Raw genomic sequence first — 22,732 nt, 5'->3', positions numbered from 1 at the left:
TGGTGGAATGTCCGTTTTCCACAAATTTTCCGGTATGGTGCTTTCATCAGACGTAGATTCGTCGTCGCATTTGTTTTCTGCGAAATCAGAATAGATAGTTTGACTGTTTTTGCAGTCACCAACGCTTGCTGCCATCTCCATAACCTCTTCCACTTCCATAGTCGCGTTCCGGTGTTCCTCATGGCGTACGTTATCAGTGGCGCCGCTACCACCCTTATCGTCTGACTTACTTGTATTATCACATTTTTTGCTTTCCGCTCGGTTCTTTTGCTGGTCGTATTCTGTAACGCCCTAATTTACATTTCTCTCACTGCCAGGCGCTGTACCCATAGTGGGTTCATTCTTCCATGACAGAAGAGTTGCATATGTCATTCCTTCATGTGGACTTTCATCAACGTGCAGTTGTACAAGGTGTCTATGGTCACAGTTTCCCCGCCGGTGTTCAAAGGAGTTGCATACGGAGCATGTGCCGGACTGGTTTTCATACACAACATACGCTTATGAGCGCATACAGTCACATAAGGAGGGTAAGTGCTTTTGTAGTTATACTTTAGCTATTCTCTTGCCATTGAGCTTGCCATGCAAAAGGTTTTCTGACCACACTTCTTCTCTAATACTGTAAACTGTCCCATATAAACTACGCATTTCTCTGATCTTTTCAAGGGGCACTTTGAACGCCAAATTAAAGACTCTCAAAGATCGCAAGCCAAGCCCTTCATAACGTTATTGATACTGTGCTTATCGAATCATTATTATGTTCAAAATTTTACGCTACTACTGGTGGTCCAAACTATTCGTCGCTATTTATACATTTTGCTTATACACTATTTACAATGTTGTCAGTCGGAATACCTAACATCAAGCAACTTCACATCATTATCATCCATCCAGCTCCGAATTGCATGAGAGGTACGGCTTTAGGTGTCCCATTCAAAACTAAATTTCAAGGTTTCCCTTCTCCAGGATGACATGATACTCACAGTTCAGTTGACGTTGCCCTGCTGCACAAACGATATTTCACAGTAAACAAGTGTTCCGCTGCACTCAGAAGGGGATGCCATGACGTTGGGATCACGGATTTGTTTCAAACTTTGTACACCTTTAGTAGGCCATTAAAACAACATAAGTGGCAAGGTGCACTACTCTGGCAATTCAGAGAAACTCGCAAGAGAAGCTGTACGCGTCTATTGTGTGTCTTATGTATCTGTGAGTAGATGCCGCACCTTAGAGTTCACGGTGGCCAAGTAGTTAGTGTTCGAGCTGTATAAGACAGTCGTGTATGAAGCGACGGTTCAACTTCTCCTCAAAACTTCGTTTTTGTAGTACAACTGTAAATTCTGCGATATTCGAAAATTTGCACCTACACTATTCGGTCAAGCAGTTAGTGTTCGAGCTGTATAAGACAGTCGTGTATGAGGCGACGGTTCAACTTCTCCTCAAAACTTCGTTTTTGTAGTACGAGTGTAAATTCTGTGATATTTGAAAATTTGCACCTACACTATTCGTTCTTGCTACATTAAATGTTCAAATGTGTGTGAAATCATATGCGACTTAACTGCTAAGGTCATCAGTCCCTAAGCTTACACACACTTAACCTAAATTATCCTAAGGACAAACACACACACACCCATGCCCGAGGGAGGACTCGAACCTCCGCCGGGAACAGCCCCACAGTCCAGGACTGCAGCGCCTAAGACCGCTCGGCTAATCCCGCTCTTGCTACATTAACAACGTCTCACCGCTGCGCAAGTTTACTGCCAAATGGGGCCTGCCTCTGTGTTTGCAACTCGAAGCGTCGAAGTGCAAAGTAGTCCCGGGTACCACACCAGATAGCATGCATAACGGATTTCGCAAATCACGACAGGCATCCATGTTCAGAAAAACTCTATGCGTTTCTTCATTTACTTGTCAATAGTTATAAGTATGTTTGTTCAAATAATTAAATTTAATTAAAAATAGCAAGTAATCAGATAACATGAAATTCACTAAAACGTCACGGAAATACATGTGGCTTTTTTTAAAATTTATTATCTCTCGAATGTCATATAAATTAAATAATATGATCAGTGATAAAAAATATAGATTAAAAATTAAGTTTGAGAGGAAGTCGAACCGTCGCCTCATACATGTTCGTCTCACGTAGCCTTTTTTTTTTTTTTTTTTTTCCTCGGTATTGTTCGTTGCGTTTGGTCGGGGCGGACGATACATGATATGCATTCAAGTTGATCCTTGATTCTTTTACTCAGTTTTTTATTACAGAAGGCAACCAGCCCTCTCTCCGCCCCTGGTAGCTGAGTGGTCAGCGCGATAGAATGTCAATCCTAAGGGCCTGGGTTCGATTCCCGGCTGGGTCGGAGATTTTCTCCGCCTAGGGACTGGGTGTTGTGTTGTCCTAATCATCATCATTTTATCCCCGTCGACGCGCAAGTCGCCGAAGTGGTGTCAAATCGAAAGACTTGCACCCGACGAACGGTCTACCCGACGAGAGGCCCTAGTCATACGACATCTACTCCCTATCAGCCCTCTGACCGAACACGCTGCGCTACCGTGCCGGCTACGCAGCTCGAACGCTAACCACTTGACCACCATGAACTCCGACGTCTGGCATAAACGCACAGATACGTTACTTACATAATACACGCGTAAAACTTCTCTTGCGATTTTCTCGGAATTTCCAGAGTAGTGCACCTTACTACTTGCACATTATGATGCTTTTCAAGGGCCTAATAAAGATATACAAGGGTTGAAGGAAATTTGCGATCCCGACATCTTGGCCTCCCCTTGTTAGCAGCAGCGGTCTTCAGCAACAACGGCGGTCGAACACATGCTGCTGCTAGGGCGACTCACGAAGGTACACTCCTGGAAATTGAAATAAGAACACCGTGAATTCATTGTCCCAGGAAGGGGAAACTTTATTGACACATTCCTGGGGTCAGATACATCACATGATCACACTGACAGAACCACAGGCACATAGACACAGGCAACAGAGCATGCACAATGTCGGCACTAGTACAGTGTATATCCACCTTTCGCAGCAATGCAGGCTGCTATTCTCCCATGGAGACGATCGTAGAGATGCTGGATGTAGTCCTGTGGAACGGCTTGCCATGCCATTTCCACCTGGCGCCTCAGTTGGACCAGCGTTCGTGCTGGACGTGCAGACCGCGTGAGACGACGCTTTATCCAGTCCCAAACATGCTCAATGGGGGACAGATCCGGAGATCTTGCTGGCCAGGGTAGTTGACTTACACCTTCTAGAGCACGTTGGGTGGCACGGGATACATGCGGACGTGCATTGTCCTGTTGGAACAGCAAGTTCCCTTGCCGGTCTAGGAATGGTAGAACGATGGGTTCGATGACGGTTTGGATGTACCGTGCACTATTCAGTGTCCCCTCGACGATCACCAGTGGTGTACGGCCAGTGTAGGAGATCGCTCCCCACACCATGATGCCGGGTGTTGGCCCTGTGTGCCTCGGTCGTATGCAGTCCTGATTGTGGCGCTCACCTGCACGGCGCCAAACACGCATACGACCATCATTGGCACCAAGGCAGAAGCGACTCTCATCGCTGAAGACGACACGTCTCCATTCGTCCCTCCATTCACGCCTGTCGCGACACCACTGGAGGCGGGCTGCACGATGTTGGGGCGTGAGCGGAAGACGGCCTAACGGTGTGCGGGACCGTAGCCCAGCTTCATGGAGACGGTTGCGAATGGTCCTCGCCGATACCCCAGGAGCAACAGTGTCCCTAATTTGCTGGGAAGTGGCGGTGCGGTCCCCTACGGCACTGCGTAGGATCCTACGGTCTTGGCGTGCATCCGTGCGTCGCTGCGGTCCGGTCCCAGGTCGACGGGCACGTGCACCTTCCGCCGACCACTGGCGACAACATCGATGTACTGTGGAGACCTCACGCCCCACGTGTTGAGCAATTCGGCGGTACGTCCACCCGGCCTCCCGCATGCCCACTATACGCCCTCGCTCAAAGTCCGTCAACTGCACATACGGTTCACGTCCACGCTGTCGCGGCATGCTACCAGTGTTAAAGACTGCGATGGAGCTCCGTATGCCACGGCAAACTGGCTGACACTGACGGCGGCGGTGCACAAATGCTGCGCAGCTAGCGCCATTCGACGGCCAACACCGCGGTTCCTGGTGTGTCCGCTGTGCCGTGCGTGTGATCATTGCTTGTACAGCCCTCTCGCAGTGTCCGGAGCAAGTATGGTGGGTCTGACACACCGATGTCAATGTGTTCTTTTTTCCATTTCCAGGAGTGTAGATGAGGTGCAGGCGGAAGTAAAGCTGCGAGAACATGTCGTCAGCCGTGTTTGGGTAAATCAGCTGGTAGAGCATTTGCCTGCGAAAGGCAAAGCTTGGGCTTCGAGTCCCGGTTCGGCACACAGTTTTAATCTGTCAGTAATTTTCACCCTAGCTTCTGTTCTTTATTTCACACCAACTGCGCATAGTACTACAGTTCATGGAACTTAAATGCCAAGGTTAACGTCGTGTGCTTTCTAGCCCATTACAAGCTACAACAAGAATGCTGGAGACGATCAACAAAGGAGAAAAGAAATGAGAATGCTGGTGTGTAAGATCTGAGACTCGAAGAGATTACGTTAGAACGAGAAATGTGTGACGCCAACGAATACAGACTCGATGTCGTTTCAACTCAACCTTAGGTTAGCAATAAACAACAAGTCATACTTTACTCCTTGAATGAGTTTTTCAGAACAATGAAAGCATATTTGCTTGCCAAACACTGGCATGATGAGACCACTGCTTCTACACTAATCAGGGTAGTAATTGTGTTAATTATATTTATTCATTCTTTGGTAATGTTGTACGCCGATAAGGGCAAAATTGATGAAGGAATATTAGGTTCCAACATAACGTCGACAGAAGACCATTAGAGACGTATTGTCGAAAAGTCTGGAGGTGGCAGAGAGGAAATTGGCAGTGCCCCTTTAAAGGTAATAGTCCAAGCATTTGCCTGAAACGATCCCAGGAAATCACAGGAAACCTGGACGTGGATTCGAATGCAAGTCCAGTGTCTTACAATGCGCCCCCTCCCTCGGTAATCACACATACGAGTCACCTTCTAAGGAACAGCCAATTAAGCTACAGTCAAGTCGGAATCACAACGCAATTTACAGTCCCTTGAATTAGAACGTTGAGGTCAATTAAGATCGCATTTTAATACAGCGTGGCCTGCTATGTTATTCATAAGTTTGAAAAGTTATAACTTTCCGTCGTTATTGAATCGGTCTTTACATGTTGTTGTTGTTGTGGTCTTCAGTCCTGAGACTGATTTGATGCAGCTCTCCACGCTACTCTATCCTGTGCAAGCTTCTTCATCTCCCAGTACCTACTGCAACCTACATCCTTCTGAATCTGCTTGGTGTATTCATCTCTTGGTCTCCCTCTACGATTTTTATCCTCCACGCTGCCCTCCAATGCTAAATTTGTAATCCCTTGATGCCTCAAAACATGTCCTACCAACCGATCCCTTCTTCTTGTCAAGTTGTGCCACAAACTTCTCTTCTCCCCAATCCTATTCAATACCTCCTCATTAGTTACGTGATCTACCCACCTTATCTTCAGCATTCTTCTGTAGCACCACATTTCGAAAGCTTCTATTCTCTTCTTGTCCAAACTAGTTATCGTCCATGTTTCACTTCCATACATGGCTACACTCCATACAAATACTTTCAGAAACGACTTCCTGACACTTAAATCTATACTCGATGTTAACAAATTTCTCTTCTTCAGAAATGCTTTCCTTGCCATTGCCAGTCTACATTTTATATCCTCTCTACTTCGACCATCATCAGTTATTTTACTCCCTAAATAGCAAAACTCCTTTACTACTTTAAGTGTCTCATTTCCTAATCTAATTCCCTCAGCATCACCCGATTTAATTTGACTACATTCCATTATGCTCGTTTTGCTTTTGTTGATGTTCATCTTATATCCTCCTTTCAAGACACTGCCCATTCCGTTCAACTGCTCTTCCAGATCCTTTGCTGTCTCTGACAGAATTACAATGTCATCGGCGAACCTCAAAGCTTTTATCTCTTCTCCATGGATTTTAATACCTACTCCGAATTTTTATTTTGTTTCCTTTACTGCTTGCTCAATATACAGATTGAATAACATCGGGGAGAGGCAACAACCCTGTCTCACTCCTTTCCCAACCACTGCTTCCCTTTCATGCCCCTCGACTCTTATAACTGCCATCTGGTTTCTGTACAAATTGTAAATAGCCTTTCGCTCCCTGTTCAAATGGTTCAAATGGCTCTGAGCACTATGGGACTCAACTGCTGAGGTCATTAGTCCCCTAGAACTTAGAACTAGTTAAACCTAACTAACCTAAGGACATCACAAACATCCATGCCCGAGGCAGGATTCGAACCTGCGACCGTAGCGGTCTTGCGGTTCCAGACTGCAGCGCCGTTAACCGCACGGCCACTTCGGCCGGCCTCGCTCCCTGTATTTTACCCCTGCCACCTTCAGAATTTGAAAGAGAGTATTCCAGTTAACGTTGTCAAAAGCTTTCTCTAAGTCTACAAATGCTAGAAACGTAGGTTTGCCTTTCTTTAATCTTTCTTCTAAGATAAGTCGTAAGGTTAGTATTGCTTCACGTGTTCCAACATTTCTGCGGAATCCAAACTGATCTCCACACTCGGTCTTTACATGGAGGGAATAAATCAAGAAAATAGGAAAAATGAGATAAGAACGCCATACACTAAATCATCAAAAATGGACACCCGTATGTAATGCGGGTCTGACCACTAGATCCCAGAGAGGAGGACCCGCCAGTGCAATAGGAGGCAGCAGTATTGTGTTGTCAACAGAGAAGCAGTAAGAGCAGAACGGATTGGTCTCAAGAGCTCAGTGACTTCTGACGTGGACCAATCATTCTACATCTACATATATACTCCGCTAGCCACCAAGTGGTGTATGGCGGAGGGCACAATTCGCGCGCGCCAAAGTCATATTCCCCCGCCCCTCTGTTCCACTCGCGGATCGCACGAGGGAAAAACGGCTGTCTGAACGCCTAAGTATGAGCTCTAATTTCCCTTATCTTTGAACGGTGATCATTGCGCGATTTGAAAGTTGGTGGTAGTAATATATGCCCTACATCCTCGGCGAAGATTGGATTTCGGAATTTGGTGAGCAGCCCCTTCCGTTTAGCACGCCGTCTATCTGCAAGTGTGTCCCACTTCAAACTTTCTATGAGATTTGTAACGCTCTCGTGATGGGTAAATGTACCAGTCACAAATCTTGCCGCTCTTCTTTGGACCTTCTCAGTCTCTTGAATCAGACCCAACTGGTAAGGGTCCCATATAGATGAACAATAATCTAAGACTGGACGAACTAACGTATTGTAAGCAATTTCCTTTGTTGAAGGACTGCATCACTTCAGGATTCTACCAATAAACGGCAATCTAGAGTTTGCCTTACCCGTTACTTGTGTAATCTGATCATTCCATTTGAGATCACTTCGAATAGTCACACCCAGATACTTGACGCATGTTACCGCTTCCAAAGACTGGGCATTTATTTTGTACTCGTACATTAATGGGGATTTTCGCCTTGTTATACGCAGCAAAAAAAAAAAAAAAGTGTGTGAAATCGTATGGGACTTAACTGCTAAGGTCATCAGTCCCTACGCTTACACACTACTTAACCTAAATTACCCTAAGTACAAACACACACACCCATGCCCGAGGGAGGACTCGAACCTCCGCCGGGACCAGCCTCACAGCCCATGACTGCAGCGCCTAAGACCGCTCGGCTAATCCCGCGCGGCTATACGCAGTAGGTTACACTTACTAATATTGAGAGATAACTGCCAGTCATTACACCGCGATTTTATTTTCTGTGTCATCTGAGTACCTATTTCAGCAGGGTTATTTCAAACCTTCTAAAGCTGCCTTAGTCGACTGTTGGCGATGTGACTGTGAAGTGGAAACGCTGAGCAACCACAGCCAAACCTCGACCAAGCAGACTTCATTTACTGAGGGACAGGAACCGTCGAGCATTACGTAGACTGGTTGTAAACAATCGCGTGAAATCAGCCGAAGGAATCACTCGCGAGTTCCAAAATGCTACCAACAGTCCAGGTAGCACAATGCCTGTGCGTAGGGAGTTAAAATGAATGGAGTGCATGGTCGAGCAGCATCGCATAAGCCACACATTCTGTAGTCAGTATCAGCTGACATCAGTGATGATGTAAAGAGCGTCGCCACTGTATAGTTAATGACTACAAACAAGTGATTTGGAGTGAAGAATCACCCTATACCCCTATACCCTGTGGCAATCGGACGGGAGCGTTTGGGTTTGGTGAGTCCCTGGATAACGCTACCAGCAATTGATGTATATTGCTAACACTGAAGTAGAGAGGAGGCCGTCTTACGATACGTGGATGTTTTTCGTGGTTTCCGTTTGGTCTCGTTATAGCGCTTAAGAAGGATGTGATCACACTTTACTGCATTGTGTACTGCGTACAGTAGAGGAACACTTCGGAGATGATCGTTTGTATCAGCGTGACAATGACCCTGACATAAAGCAGCATCTGTGAGACAACATTTTCTGGACAATATCATTTCTTCAATGGACTGACCTGCTCAGAATCCCGACCTGAACCCAGTGGAAACCCGTCTGGATGAGCTAGAAAGTCCGCCTGCGCTTCAGACCCCAGCATCCATTTTCACTGCCTTCTCTCTGGTCTCGACTCTTGGATGGGCTGCCATTATTCCACAGACATTCAGAGACCTCACTGGAAACGGCCCCAGCAAAGCCGTCATAAAGGCGAAGAGAGGACGCATCCCACGTTAATGTTCACTAATAGGTGTCTGGATACTTTGGATCAGATATATTAGTTTTTTTGATCCTGTACCCAAGTTTCTGTGCAGGAAAGGTACACATATTTTGATGTTAAACGCAGAGCAGACTACTGCCAACAAACCGGTCATTCCAGGAATGGGCTATGACAGTGACAATCCTGCGCTGAAGTATCTGAAGCGCGCGCTCGTCAGCCTGTAATGTGAGTTCTGTTAAAATGGTGGATAAATTGGAAGTAACAGCCAATTCACAGAAAAAAGAATAGGTAGGAAATGAGTAACGAACACGTTGTTCATGATGTGTAATGACTGTGAACCTTACCGATTCACATACACGCACTGATACAATACACACTTGGCGTCACAGAACACACTACTCAAGATCCAGAAATACTGTTTTTGCAGCGATATTCTTGGGGACCGGAGTCCATAGAGCTCGTGTCCCCACAAGTATTTGGTAAGTGGTAAACGAAAACATAATGAAAGGGACTACTGTAGAAGCGCAAACAAGTACAGTGAGGTGAAGGGTATGCTACACGTCAGCTGGACTGCAAAGACTGTACCGAGCCATAAAATAAGAGAACAATGTGGATAAATAGCAAGCTGACTGTTAAGTATTGTGCACTGACCGTGAGTACAATTCTTGAGTGTTCACGACCGTCTTTTGTTACACTTAAAAGGCTTTAGGCAATATTAAGGTATACAAAGAGGTTAAATGGAGAACATTTCAGGTATGCAGTTAACAATGAAATCGTTGGCTAACAAAATTGAACAAGATATTTGCTTACAAAGAGTAATATTTCCAACTAATATTGATAAAATCAAGGCAACAAAAGTTAGAGAGTGCGATCTTACGAAAAGGTTCTTATAAATTCCAAGTCATAAAGAGTTACAATACAAAGGTAGAAGCGTGTAGTAGCTTTTGCTAGTCTGTACGGTTTACAGAAGTAGCAAGTTAAGCGACTGCGTAGATTTCTGTATCAAGGAGAATCCCCAAAAGGAAGAAGGGGATTCAATGAAAAACAATGCCAGAGAAAAAATTACATCTAATCGAGAAGCAAATTCAGCCTCTCTCAACTAAAGACAGTGCCGGCCGGAGTGGCCGTGCGGTTCTAGGCGCTACAGTCTGGAGCCGAGCGACCGCTTAGGTCGCAGGTTCGCATCCTGCCTCGGGCATGGATGTGTGTGATGTCCTTAGGTTAGTTAGGTTTAATTAGTCCTAAGTTCTAGGCGACTGATGACCTCAGAAGTTAAGTCGCATAGTGCTCAGAGCCATTTGAACCATTTGAACTAAAGACACACAGTATCGTGACAAAGCAATAAAGTGTTCGGTTTCTCTTCTCTTTGTAAACATAATGTAACACCGCTTTGTTGCAAAATGCTTGAATAGTGGTGAAATGTATCTAATCAAATTTCGTGAAAAATTTTCACTGTTCTTTGGCCGGCCACAAGTAGATGTGTGCAGTAAGGACGTAGAGGTCTTACGCAAAAGTTCAGATTTATGATAATCCGCCAAGTACGCCCCCGTCGGAGAAGTTATGGCTCATGAACGTCGCACTAAGAAATTTTACTTTTAAAGTGTAAGAATAGGAAAAAAGTAAATAATGAAGCTTAATTAGAATATATGTTGATTTCAAGCAGTTCCTTCCCTTGATAAATATACCAACGCAAGAATTCTTTTGTTGTAAATAAATGTGGGTGAACATATTTAGTACGGTATTCGAAATCTTAAATACAACAAGGCACGCTTTTATTCATAGCACTGACTATAAATCTTCAAATGAGATACGTTCATTTCTGCTTCATTACATTCAGAATAATATCCCCTCATCAGTGAAAGAATTATACATTATTTCAAACAACTGGGGGTTCAACATAAAAGTCATAATGTTATCCGACTTTTGCTGACACTGACTAACTTGGAATGTGTCGTAAGACGGTTCACTGTTTCTCACAACGACAAAATTCATTTCTTCCATTTGACCGTGACTTCGGTGTAGTGGAACGCAAACTCAGAGCGTCACACAGAGTGTATGTGCCGGAACAATATAATGCCTTGCCAGAAGCCGGATGTGCTGTGAACACAATCTCTTGCTCATCAGGTGTTCCATGGGTATGCAGATAGACTGCTGCTGAATCTATCACTGCACATCATATAAAATTAAGTTAATAGATTACTTGAAAAAATCAACTGCCACGGACATGGGAAAACGTTATTTGATAAGTTCCTGAACTCGTCTGAGGGACACGCCTACTGTTTGTGGTTGGAGGACCTGGACATTTCAATAAACTAATTTACTTTAATTGTTGCTGAATGAGAGAGTTTGATCTGGTAAAATAATATTTATTCAAACAGTGTGTAAAAATCACTCAGTAAATATTTAAATTAGAACAATGATAAGAAACTAAACGAGCATGATGCCGGAGAGTTAAGATTGAGATGGTACCCGGATGCAAAAGAACACAATTACGTTTTCAACTGTGATTGCAAAATTACGTAATTACACAAAAAAGGTATGAATTCGAACAAAAACACACAACTGATCAATGAGTAAAGCAAGAATCACAAAGAGACGTCACTAGGCGGGTGAGATCCAATTAATTAACTCCATTACAAAACAGAACGTTAGTGGTTACGAAAAGAATCTTCTTTGAAGAAAGAAGCATCTTGCTGAAAAACATAATAACCAGTGGGTGAAGCTCGAATGAACTCCTCTCCTCTTAATACATCACGATTTCCGAATTCTGGAGTATGCACTGGAAATGTGATCCTACCTTGACTAACACTGAGGCTGTTGCCGAATGAGCCGATGTGATGTGACTGCGAATCGTAGATCGCATCATCCTCCTGATTACTCACTGCAGGCACTTAATTTCAATGTGAGACTTTGAAGACTCAGCAGAGGGGAAAAAAAAAAAAAAAAAAAAAAAAAAACGTACGAGCGTGGAGTCCAGAGTAGCATTACCAAGTAGAAGTTCGAATCAGAGAACCACTTACCAACCCGAATACGAATGCCATTGCCTCTCTCAACTTTGGTAGCCTTCCTTCAGACCTCGGAAAGCTACACCGCACAATCTTTTCTAGTCAATTCCAGAAAGGGAGCAAGTGCTCTTCTAATCAGGCATTTTGAAGTCTGTTCCCTAGCTCCCACCATAAAGTAGCGACGAATCCGCCAATGAGACCCGTATATAAGGAAATGGGAAATGAGTGTGTCCCCTTCCCAGGTACAAATTTGTTTGTCGGGAACTCTGGAAACTTTGTTGGACATCGCACAGCGTTCTCGCGAAAATGGTAAAGTTTGGAAATTTTCAACTGCACAAGTGGCTATTTATTTTGCTTGGAGAAAGATGTTTGGAGACCATACACAGCAGGCTAACGGCAAGTGGAGAGCTAAGGACTCTACCCAGAGATTACTAACAAGCAGAGTTCTCACCCCTTCCATCACTGGTTTTCTGTTCTGCTATACAGGAAGCAGTCTTCCATTCCGCCGTTCTTTGTCTGCGGAGGCTGAACCAGAAGAATGATCCCTGAATGGCTCGCCTGACTGTCTGTGCGGTCTGCTATTGTAGGAGCTGCCTTCTGAGTGACCGACAGCTTTTGCAAAGCGTGTGAATCTCCTCATGTTTTAGCCCGAGCGAAAATAAGTTCCCCTGGTCAAGACCAGATGCAGTTAATGGGGAAGAAAACTACTACGAGAATGGAATGTTAGGTTAGCTATAGGAAAGTGGGTACCACACGTTGCTACAAGCTACCCCCTAGACACTCATGTAATCAGCGCGCTGTACTGGTGAGAAGTTGACAAGTAAAAACTGAATCGGAAAGTAAATGAAGCAACAGATTCTCGTATGCCAATTCAGTATGCAAATAGGACAAAATGTGAAGTCAAAGGCCTGAAACAAGACGCCGCCTCATAGCCTTAAATCAACCAGACAATAAATTCGCTGTAAACCCAGTCACTTCTAATGATGTTCTGGACTTTAAAGACTGGTGGTCAGAATTATACAAGATCACCTGCCGCTCAATAGCCACTTTGGTGGCAAGGATTAAGAGAAAATGTTTCGTCCAGCACAGTCTAGTGAATTTGCTTACTCAAAAGAAAAACCAGATTTTTTTATGTGCTAATGTTTTCATTGGCACTGAAGTTACTCAGCACGTACTTTTTCCGTGAAAACCTATCACTTGATGACTAATATTGCCCATACAAAAGATAGACAGTGGGAAAATTTCTAATGATGCGAGAAAACTCCTGTACATTCAAAAGGTGAAGGAGTGCACTTCGCCAGGGCATAGTTCTTTCTATGAAGATATGCCGCATTGCACATCTTGTGACAAGGACTGTGCTGTTAAGTTTGACGAGATGTATCCAGTATTATATCCTTAACTGTGGCGGTTCTCTTTGAAATACTTACTATAATACTGAAATAACTCTTTTTAGGCTCTAGCAATGGTTACTCAAAGCAAGTGGAAGAAGGAGAAGAAGATTAGTTATTAACGCACCGACGACAACGATGCCGTTAGACACGGAGGGCAAGCTCGGATTAGGGAAGGATAGAAAAGGAAAGCGGCCGCACCGTTTCGAAGGAACCATTCCGGAATTTATCTTGAGTGATCTAGGGAAATCACGGAAAATCTAAGACAGTATGGCCGGTCGCAGGTTTGAACCGTCGTCCTCTGGAATGCGAGTCCAGTGCGCTCGCCGCTGCGCTAGTCCATTCGATCAAAGCAAGTCGTTTCTGTAAAGTTAAGCTATTTCACGTTATCGTACTGTTCCGACTAGTCGACTCCTGCCCATAAAGGGAGTACGAGGAACGATCTATGCTCACGGAACATGTGATCAGCCTTTATGCCAACCATATAAAAATTATATTACTGTTAGGCTATATGCTACAATATTATTTAATTATTGAAACAGAAAATTTATTTCCTTAAGTATCTCAAAAGTGACAGTCCTTGACTTACCCCTTTACTGAAATTACAGGTTCAATTAAGGAAACGGATATCGTAAAATATTTCTGGGGAACATTTCTGCAGCACTAGGAAGCCAAATAAGTTGCCATCACAGCGAAAGGTCCAGTGAAGGGAGTGATCTAGCGTAGGTAACCTTGTGGCAGCTTTCTGTTATTGCGCAAGTGACCTCTGTCATTACAAACAACACAGGAATGACTCGGCACTCAGCTGCTGGTACGACGGAAACAGGATGCACACATAATTGTGCGGAAAGGCAGGGAGAAGGGGATGTCGCCATCTTTTGTCCCAGCAGATATTAATAACGCATCTACCTTTTTCAGGATATTGTACCGCATCTACCTTTTTCAGGACACTGTACATTCGAGCCAACATAATTACACTCCGTCCCAAATACGTTATAATAGTGTCTTGAAGCAAAACTGATCATGGTTTTTATTATCGATCTAAGTAACACAAGTAGATGATAATTGTAATGCTGACACCGCCTTTCAACTTTTAATCACAAAGTAATTAGAACTGTGGCAGTTCGTATACATACTTGTTGGTACTTGCATCAGCACAGGCTATTATCATCAAAGAAGTTGAAACTTCCTGGCAGATTAAAACTGTGTGCCCGAGCACACTCGAACTCGGGACCTTTGCCTTTCGCGGGCAAGTGCTCTACCGTCTGAGCTACCGAAGCACGACTCACGCCCGGTCCTCACAGCTTTACTTCTGCCAGTACCTCGTACCTCGGTAGCTCAGATGGTAGAGCACTTGCCCGTGAAAGGCAAAGGTCCCGAGTTCGAGTCTCGCTCGGGCACACAGTTTTAATCTGCCAGGAAGTTTCATATCAACGCACACTCCGCTGCAGAGTGAAAATCTCATTCTGGGATCAAAGAAGTTATTACTACTGTTGTGTGGATGTATCCGCAGATGTCCACATAAGCGCAGACAGCTTTAGAGTTAAACAATGTGAATTGTTTGTTGTTTACAGCATTTGCTTATGAAGTTAAATGCGAATTATATGTAGAGCGACAGTATTTGAAAAGAATTTAGTGTTATATTGCATTTGTGAGTGTGTGTGTGTGTGTGTGTGTGTGTGTGTAGCACCCTGTGCACCTTTCGTGCCGCGTATGTGCTTGCTCTGGGAGCGGTCATGTATGAGCAGGGCGTGCCTGGACACAAAATGTTTGATCGGGACAGCATCGACCATAGTTTCACACTTCCGTTACACGTTTAAGGCTTTCCGCTTCGTATTCCGTACCCATTTTAAAAAGCTCGCATGTCTAAGCAATACATTAACAGCATTTCCAGAAATTCACAGCCTACGAATTAATACAGGCCGCCTGTAAACGTATCACAAAGTACTTACCATCATTTAAGATGGAGAACTTGCTCGGAATAGGAAGTATAAAGAAGAAAATCGGCCATATATATATTTAAAACAAGCCTCAATAGAGGCAGACTTAAATACGGATGAGATTATGAAGGTAGTATTACCCAAATAACAATCCATCGGTACAGGCCCCGCCAGTCCTTTTTCCTAAGACATGTGGGGGAAATTTACCTACGTTTTCCTAGAACATTCTACTTCTTTTTATCCATGACCTACTTTTCTGTGGAACTGACCGACATCCACGAAATTCAAAAACTGATGGGATATTGAAATGGTTCAGGTGTTATGTTTTCAAATATGTGTTGCGACTTTCCAACCACATAGAAAGAGGCTGCAGCTATGACAATACGCACTAAAAAATCACCCGAAGATTTACTATGTTATCACTTCTCCAGTGAGGCAGCAGGTATTATAGCAAACATTAGTTAAGTCATCTCAGCTAGTGCTCTATTCAAAAATTATGGCGACAGCTCCAGCCAGTCTGCATTTATAGCTGATACACCAGCAGAGCGTTTTTTTTCTCTTTATTCCTTTATTGTTATTTAATCCCCCTCTCCTACTCCAATATGGGCGGGGGGGGGGGGCGGACCCCTCTCTTCATCCAGTTCAACAAGTAAAATTAAATCAGAAAGAAAAAAATTAAGCATATTGGCGCAGGGCGGTGGGAATTGGAAAAGGGGGGGGGGGGGGCAGGCACTGTTAGCGGTACAATCAACCCTCTCTTCAGCCAGCTTGACAAGTAAAATTAAATGAGATAAAAAAAACACTAACATAAATTTTAGATATTTGCTTGTATTGAAAACATTTGGAATGGTGAAAAATTTAAGTATTCATACACTGCCGAAAAAACCAATACGCCCTTTTAAAGATTTCAAATTCACTCAAGATTTATTGTTGCAACAGTGCATACGGAGTACATGAAATGATTACATTTACCAGATCAATAGCACAAGCGGTTCTGAGGTACCAGGTATCGATCAGTGCTGAAACACCTATATTAGTACGTGGTGAAGCCTTCATGGGCGGCAACGCAGGTGCTGACTCTGGCTTCTAGTCGACCATACAGATTGCGAAAACTGTCCTGGGGCACGTTTTTCCACGCCTGCCCAAGCTGCTCCCAGAGTTATGTAAGCATTTCTAGTTGATGAGTCGCCACATGAGTCATTTCTCGTCCCATCATGTATCACACATGCTCAAATGGAGACAAGTCTATAGATCGTGCTGGTCAGTTAAGTTATTGCACGTCTTGCAGTACACGTAGGATTTGATAAGCAGCCTGTGGGCGAGCATTAACCTGTTGGAACGACACATCACCTTCCTGTTGCAAGAATAGGAAAAGAACGGGTCTGACAACCTTTTGCATATATCAAGCACTGGTTAGCGTCCCCTCCAGAAACACCAAAGTGAACGAGACTTGTAGCATTTCGCACCTCAGACCATAGGGCTTGGCATGGGGCCGCGTGTCTTGGAAAAATGCACACTACGAGACAGCACTCACAGGTCTACATCATACGCACAAACAGCCACCACTTGCGTGCAGGCAGAGTCTCCTTCCATCTCTGAGACCACGGCACACCACTTGAATATCCAAATGATCATCTTATGGCATCAGCCGAGCCGTGTTCATCGATATTGTCGCGTGAGTGGAAGATGGGCTAGAGGTGGACACGCCCATAGTACCACTGCTAATAATCACGTCACAACAGATCGTGTTGACACGTATGGGCTCACAAACTCTTTTATTTGTGGTGTGGTAGTTGCAGGAAATGCCCCTCTTGCCGTTATAATACGACGATCCTGGTGGCGTTTGTGCTCTGTGGACGTCTAGAAATTCATCTACGGGTGTGGAATGTTCGCATGACCACTGATGCCAGCATCGTTGTACATCACGTGCAGTACGTCCAATTTGGGTGGCAATTCTCCAAAAGGACCACCCTGCCACTTGGAAGGTCACGATTAGACCCCTTTCAAATTCGCTCAGTTGGATGTAGAAAGCACAAGTACATATCCATGGCATGGTTACCTGCTTGTTTCACACGTTTGCATCATACTAAGACTTCTGACTGTTAGCATCCTCTATTATAGGATAAACATAGGTAACTATGCCACTGCGCTATCTGTTGGCGGACGACATTGAAACCATTATCAATATATCAATATATCTACTATCCCCCATGTGGTGTATGACACCACTAGATCAAAATCGACGTCGTCTTTCCAGGTGTACTAATTTTTTTTCCAGAAGTGTATATATATGTAACAAGGCGCTCTTCACGTTTAAATGAAGAATTATAATATTATAAGGTTAAATGGAAAACCACCAGGGTACATTTAAGGCTTTTTAAAACATTGATATTAAAAAGAAGCACTTCATTGTCACTAAAACAGGAAGGATGTGCCCTAGGGTTGGAAGCCTGTGTTGAAGGGCAGAAGGTTTGGTGGAAGGAGGCGGGTATGGAGGACCGCTGCAGGTAGTGATGGTGTAGGAGTGGCTCTTGGGAGACGAGAGTGGGTGGGGGAGTAAATGGGGTATCAATGAGGCCAAAGTTTCAGCTGGTTCAAATGGCTCTGAGCACTATGGGACTTAACTTCTGAGGTCATCAGTCCCCTAGAACTTAGAAATACTTAAACCTAACTAACCTAAGGACATCACTCACATCCATTCCCGATGCAGAATTCGAACCTGCGACCGTTTCAGCTGGTAAAAGGGGTACAGGAATATAGGCGGAGGGGGGTAACAGGTGAAAGAGCTAGGGAATTATATCGAGGGGAGGGAGAGGGAGCCCTGATGAGGTGGAAAGGGTGGATTTAAAGTTAGTAGGATAGGTAAATTTTAGGACGGAGTTCGTCATCTGGAAGGGAGAGATGTTCGGAAATTCTTTGGAAGAGTATATAGAGGTCTGGAGGTGTTGGGTTGGTGGGATGTCGTGATTGAGTTGCAGCAGCATATAGGGCTCAGAAAGCAGAGGGGAAACTATAGGATTATTGGAGTCAAGTTTGTGAATGGTGTGGTTGTTCGGAGGTGTTCGGTGTGCGTGAGGAGAGGTGGGAAGGTGATGAGCTGGTAAACGATCCTCGTGAGGGAAGGTAAATGTTGGAGTGCATGGCATTACAGGATACAGAGAGACTTACAGAATTTAGGTGGGGAGGAGATCCAAGCGACATTCGCATAGCAAAGGATGGGTTGGATCGAGATTTGTAGGTGTGGAGGACAGTGGAAGGGTGCAATCCCCAAGTTCAACCAGCTAGCTGTTTTAGCAATTTTGGTCTATTGTGGGCTTTCTGTTGGATGCTTCATAGGTCGGGTTTCCACATTAGCTGCCAGTCAGTGGTTAGTCCAAGATATTTTAGTGTATTTGTTAACTGGATAGGAGAGTCATAGACAGTAAGATAGAAGTAATGGAGACAGATGGAACAGGTGGTGCATTCTACAATTATTGCCTGGGGTTTGGAAGGCTTGCTCTTGAGGAACCATTGGTTACACCAGGATGTAAACTGATTGAGTTGGATTTGAAGGGATCACTATGATTTCTGGAATGTAGCACAGAGAGTGAGGAAAGTGTTGTCATCAGCGTATTGAAGGAGGGGGACTGGTTAGGGCGGTTTGGGAATTTTGGCAGTGTAGAGAAGATAAAGAAGAGAGGTGAGGAGGGAGTCTTGTGGTACACCTGCAGTGGAATGGAGGGTGTGAGAATTTACATTGTTAATGGTAACAAAGGATGAGCGATTAAAGAGGAAGGGTGCAACAAGGCGGACACATGTGCATAAGTCTGGAGACTGAAAGGAAAGAAGAATAGCATAAACGGTCGTAGGCTTTCTCTAGGTGTAGGGAGACAAATATGGCGGATTTACAGGTGTTGAGCTGGTGGGAGAGGAGATGAGTAAAGTGCAGAAACTGTTCATCAGAGGAGAAGCTAGTATGGAACCAACACCACTTAATGGGAAGGAAGTGATGTTGGATCATGTGTTGATGGCTGTGTTGGGAGAGAATGGTTTCAAAGACCTTGCTGAACACTGAAGTGAGGCATATGAGCTGGTACAAGGAGGTATCAGTAGGGGGTCTGTGTACTTTGACGAAATGTAGGATATTGGATGTTTTTCACCGTTCATGGCAGTAACTTGTGGAGAGGATCCTGGTATAAGGGGTTTCAAAGGTGAATAGAAAAGAGGCAGGGCATTCTTTAAGGTGTCAACAGGCAATGGGGTCGTTACCTAGGGATGTGTTGCGTTTTCTGTGAATTGCTTGTTTCATATTATGTGGTGTGATTGGGGTGTTTAATTCTGTTTTTTGTATGTTCTCCAAGAACTGGAGGCTAGGAACCAAAAGTGGGAACAGTGGTGTGTGTGTGTGTGTGTGTGTGTGTGTGTGTGTGTGTGTGTGTGTGTGTGTGTGTGTGTGTGTGTGTGTGTGTGTTCATGGATGGTAGGTAATAGGGAGTAATCAAAATGTGGGTCATCAGAATGGAAAAGATGTTGCAGAGACAGGATGCAAAGTGGTCAGCTTTGCTCAGGTTGTCAGGTAATGGATGGTTATTGTGGAGGAGCTTGTAATGAGTGATGGGGTTATTGTCAGTGGGTGCTGGGCCTGATGGGTGTCTAGCACCAGTCCCAGCGTTTTTTGGCATTCAACAAGTTTCTGATTTGCTTCTGTATTTGTCAGTTGTGTATGAGAGTGTCTTAGTCACAGGTCTACAAGAAGGAGTGGTACAACCGATTGGATTCTCTGAGAAGGTGGGGGGGGGGGGGTGGAAGGAGAGTAGAACAATGAGGATTTATGGCATTGGTAGGGATATGGGCAAATGCAGCATCCATCAAGGTCTGCTGTAGGAATGCTGTGGCATGGGGAATATCATCAGTTTGCTTGATGATTATGGAGTGGTTTCCAGTAGGGGGGGGGGGGTCTATGGATTTCCAGTAGGTATTCCAACTGGCACAGGTATAGCTGGTTATCATGATAGGTGTTGTAGGAGGGAGAGGAGACGAGGTTTGGGCACTGTTTAAGGAAGTGGGAGGCTTGACTAGGACAATTGGGTGGATTATTACAGCCAGAGGTGAGGTGGCCATTATAAACAAGGAATTTTTTATAAAGATAGGACTGGGGCAGAGATTTAGAGGGTTCAAGTTTATGACAGTGACTGTAAATCTGGGCTGCCTCTGACACGACAGATGGAGGGCGCAGACTTTGTGAAGACTCACATAAGGAAGGTGAGACCTGAGTCACTGATTGTAGATACAGTAGGCTCTTTGAATTTCTAAGGCAAGGTGGAAAGCAATTCAAAGACCAAAGACTGCCTTGATCTCAGAAACAAGCTTCTTTATTATGGCAGGGGGGTGGCAGGTTGATGAGGTGGCTGGTGTTGCTTCAGTGGGAGACAATGTGGAAGGGAGTAAGGGAGGCATAAGATCCAAATGTAATTTGTGAAAGTTTGAGCAGGATATCTGAGTGGAAGTTGGGATATTTTGTTTTGATAAGGAATGAATCTATATGGGGTATGATTTGAGTGATTGGAATGTGAGAGTGAAGAAATTGGCTTTAAAGAATTTGGTGTCAGGATGGGATAGGACGAAGGTGCGAACAGCTGGTGCTGGAGAGGACGTGGTGTCTATGTATTCAGTAGGATAAAGATTTGATGGGATTTCTGGGTTATAGCAGTGGGTAGTGAGTTGGTTGGAGAGGGGAGTTGTGGAGTTGGAGAAAGTGGTTTTAGTATGAAACTTCCTGGCAGATTAAAACTGTGTGCCGGGCCGCGACTCGAACTCGGGACCTTCGCCTTTCGCGGGCAAGTGCTCTACCAACTGAGCTACCCAAGCACGCCTCACGCCCCGTCCTCACAGCTTTAATTCCGCCAGTACCTCGTCTCCCACCTTCCGAACTTCGCAGAAGCTCTCCTGCATACCTTGCAGAACTGGCGGAATTAAAGCTGTGAGGACGAGGCATGAGTCGTGCTTGGGTAGCTCAGTTGGTAGAGCACTTGCCCGCGAAAGGCAAAGGTCCCGAGTTCGAGTCTCGGCCCGGCACACAGTTTTAATCTACCATTCTGGTTTTAATATGTATATACACTCCTGGAAATTGAAATAAGAACACCGTGAATTCATTGTCCCAGGAAGGGGAAACTTTATTGACACATTCCTGGGGTCAGATACATCACATGATCACACTGACAGAACCACAGGCACATAGACACAGGCAACAGAGCATGCACAATGTCGGCACTAGTACAGTGTATATCCACCTTTCGCAGCAATGCAGGCTGCTATTCTCCCATGGAGACGATCGTAGAGATGCTGGATGTAGTCCTGTGGAACGGCTTGCCATGCCATTTCCACCTGGCGCCTCAGTTGGACCAGCGTTCGTGCTGGACGTGCAGACCGCGTGAGACGACGCTTCATCCAGTCCCAAACATGCTCAATGGGGGACGGATCCGGAGATCTTGCTGGCCAGGGTAGTTGACTTACACCTTCTAGAGCACGTTGGGTGGCACGGGATACATGCGGACGTGCATTGTCCTGTTGGAACAGCAAGTTCCCTTGCCGGTCTAGGAATGGTAGAACGATGGGTTCGATGACGGTTTGGATGTACCGTGCACTATTCAGTGTCCCCTCGACGATCACCAGTGGTGTATGGCCAGTGTAGGAGATCGCTCCCCACACCATGATGCCGGGTGTTGGCCCTGTGTGCCTCGGTCATATGCAGTCCTGATTGTGGCGCTCACCTGCACGGCGCCAAACACGCATACGACCATCATTGGCACCAAGGCAGAAGCGACTCTCATCGCTGAAGACGACACGTCTCCATTCGTCCCTCCATTCACGCCTGTCACGACACCACTGGAGGCGGGCTGCACGATGTTGGGGCGTGAGCGGAAGACGGCCTAACGGTGTGCGGGACCGTAGCCCAGCTTCATGGAGACGGTTGCGAATGGTCCTCGCCGATACCCCAGGAGCAACAGTGTCCCTAATTTGCTGGGAAGTGGCGGTGCGGTCCCCTACGGCACTGCGTAGGATCCTACGGTCTTGGCGTGCATCCGTGCGTCGCTGCGGTCCGGTCCCAGGTCGACGGGCACGTGCACCTTCCGCCGACCACTGGCGACAACATCGATGTACTGTGGAGACCTCACGCCCCACGTGTTGAGCAATTCGGCGGTACGTCCACCCGGCCTCCCGCATGCCCACTATACGCCCTCGCTCAAAGTCCGTCAACTGCACATACGGTTCACGTCCACGCTGTCGCGGCATGCTACCAGTGTTAAAGACTGCGATGGAGCTCCGTATGCCACGGCAAACTGGCTGACACTGACGGCGGCGGTGCACAAATGCTGCGCAGCTAGCTCCATTCGACGGCCAACACCGCGGTTCCTGGTGTGTCCGCTGTGCCGTGCGTGTGATCATTGCTTGTACAGCCCTCTCGCAGTGTCCGGAGCAAGTATGGTGGGTCTGACACACCGGTGTCAATGTGTTCTTTTTTCCATTTCCAGGAGTGTATTTCCTTTTGTTTAATTGTTCATCCTTTGACTTTTTAATTTAAAAAAGAAAAGAGTT

The 22,732-nt window shown here is 45.3% G+C and overlaps 1 non-coding gene across 1 annotated transcript; it reads left to right on the top strand.

The window, feature by feature from the left end:
• Positions 1-21,137: 21,137 nt before the first annotated feature.
• Trnas-cga (transfer RNA serine (anticodon CGA)) lies at positions 21,138-21,212 on the top strand. Its single transcript has one exon. It is a non-coding gene; the product is annotated as a tRNA-Ser (tRNA).
• Positions 21,213-22,732: the final 1,520 nt, after the last annotated feature.

The sequence above is a fragment of the Schistocerca nitens genome, chromosome 1, assembly GCF_023898315.1.
Source record: "Schistocerca nitens isolate TAMUIC-IGC-003100 chromosome 1, iqSchNite1.1, whole genome shotgun sequence".
Taxonomy (NCBI): Eukaryota; Metazoa; Arthropoda; class Insecta; order Orthoptera; family Acrididae; genus Schistocerca; species Schistocerca nitens.
The sequence above is the reverse complement of the archived record's forward strand: the minus strand, read 5'-3'. Positions and strand labels throughout refer to the sequence as shown.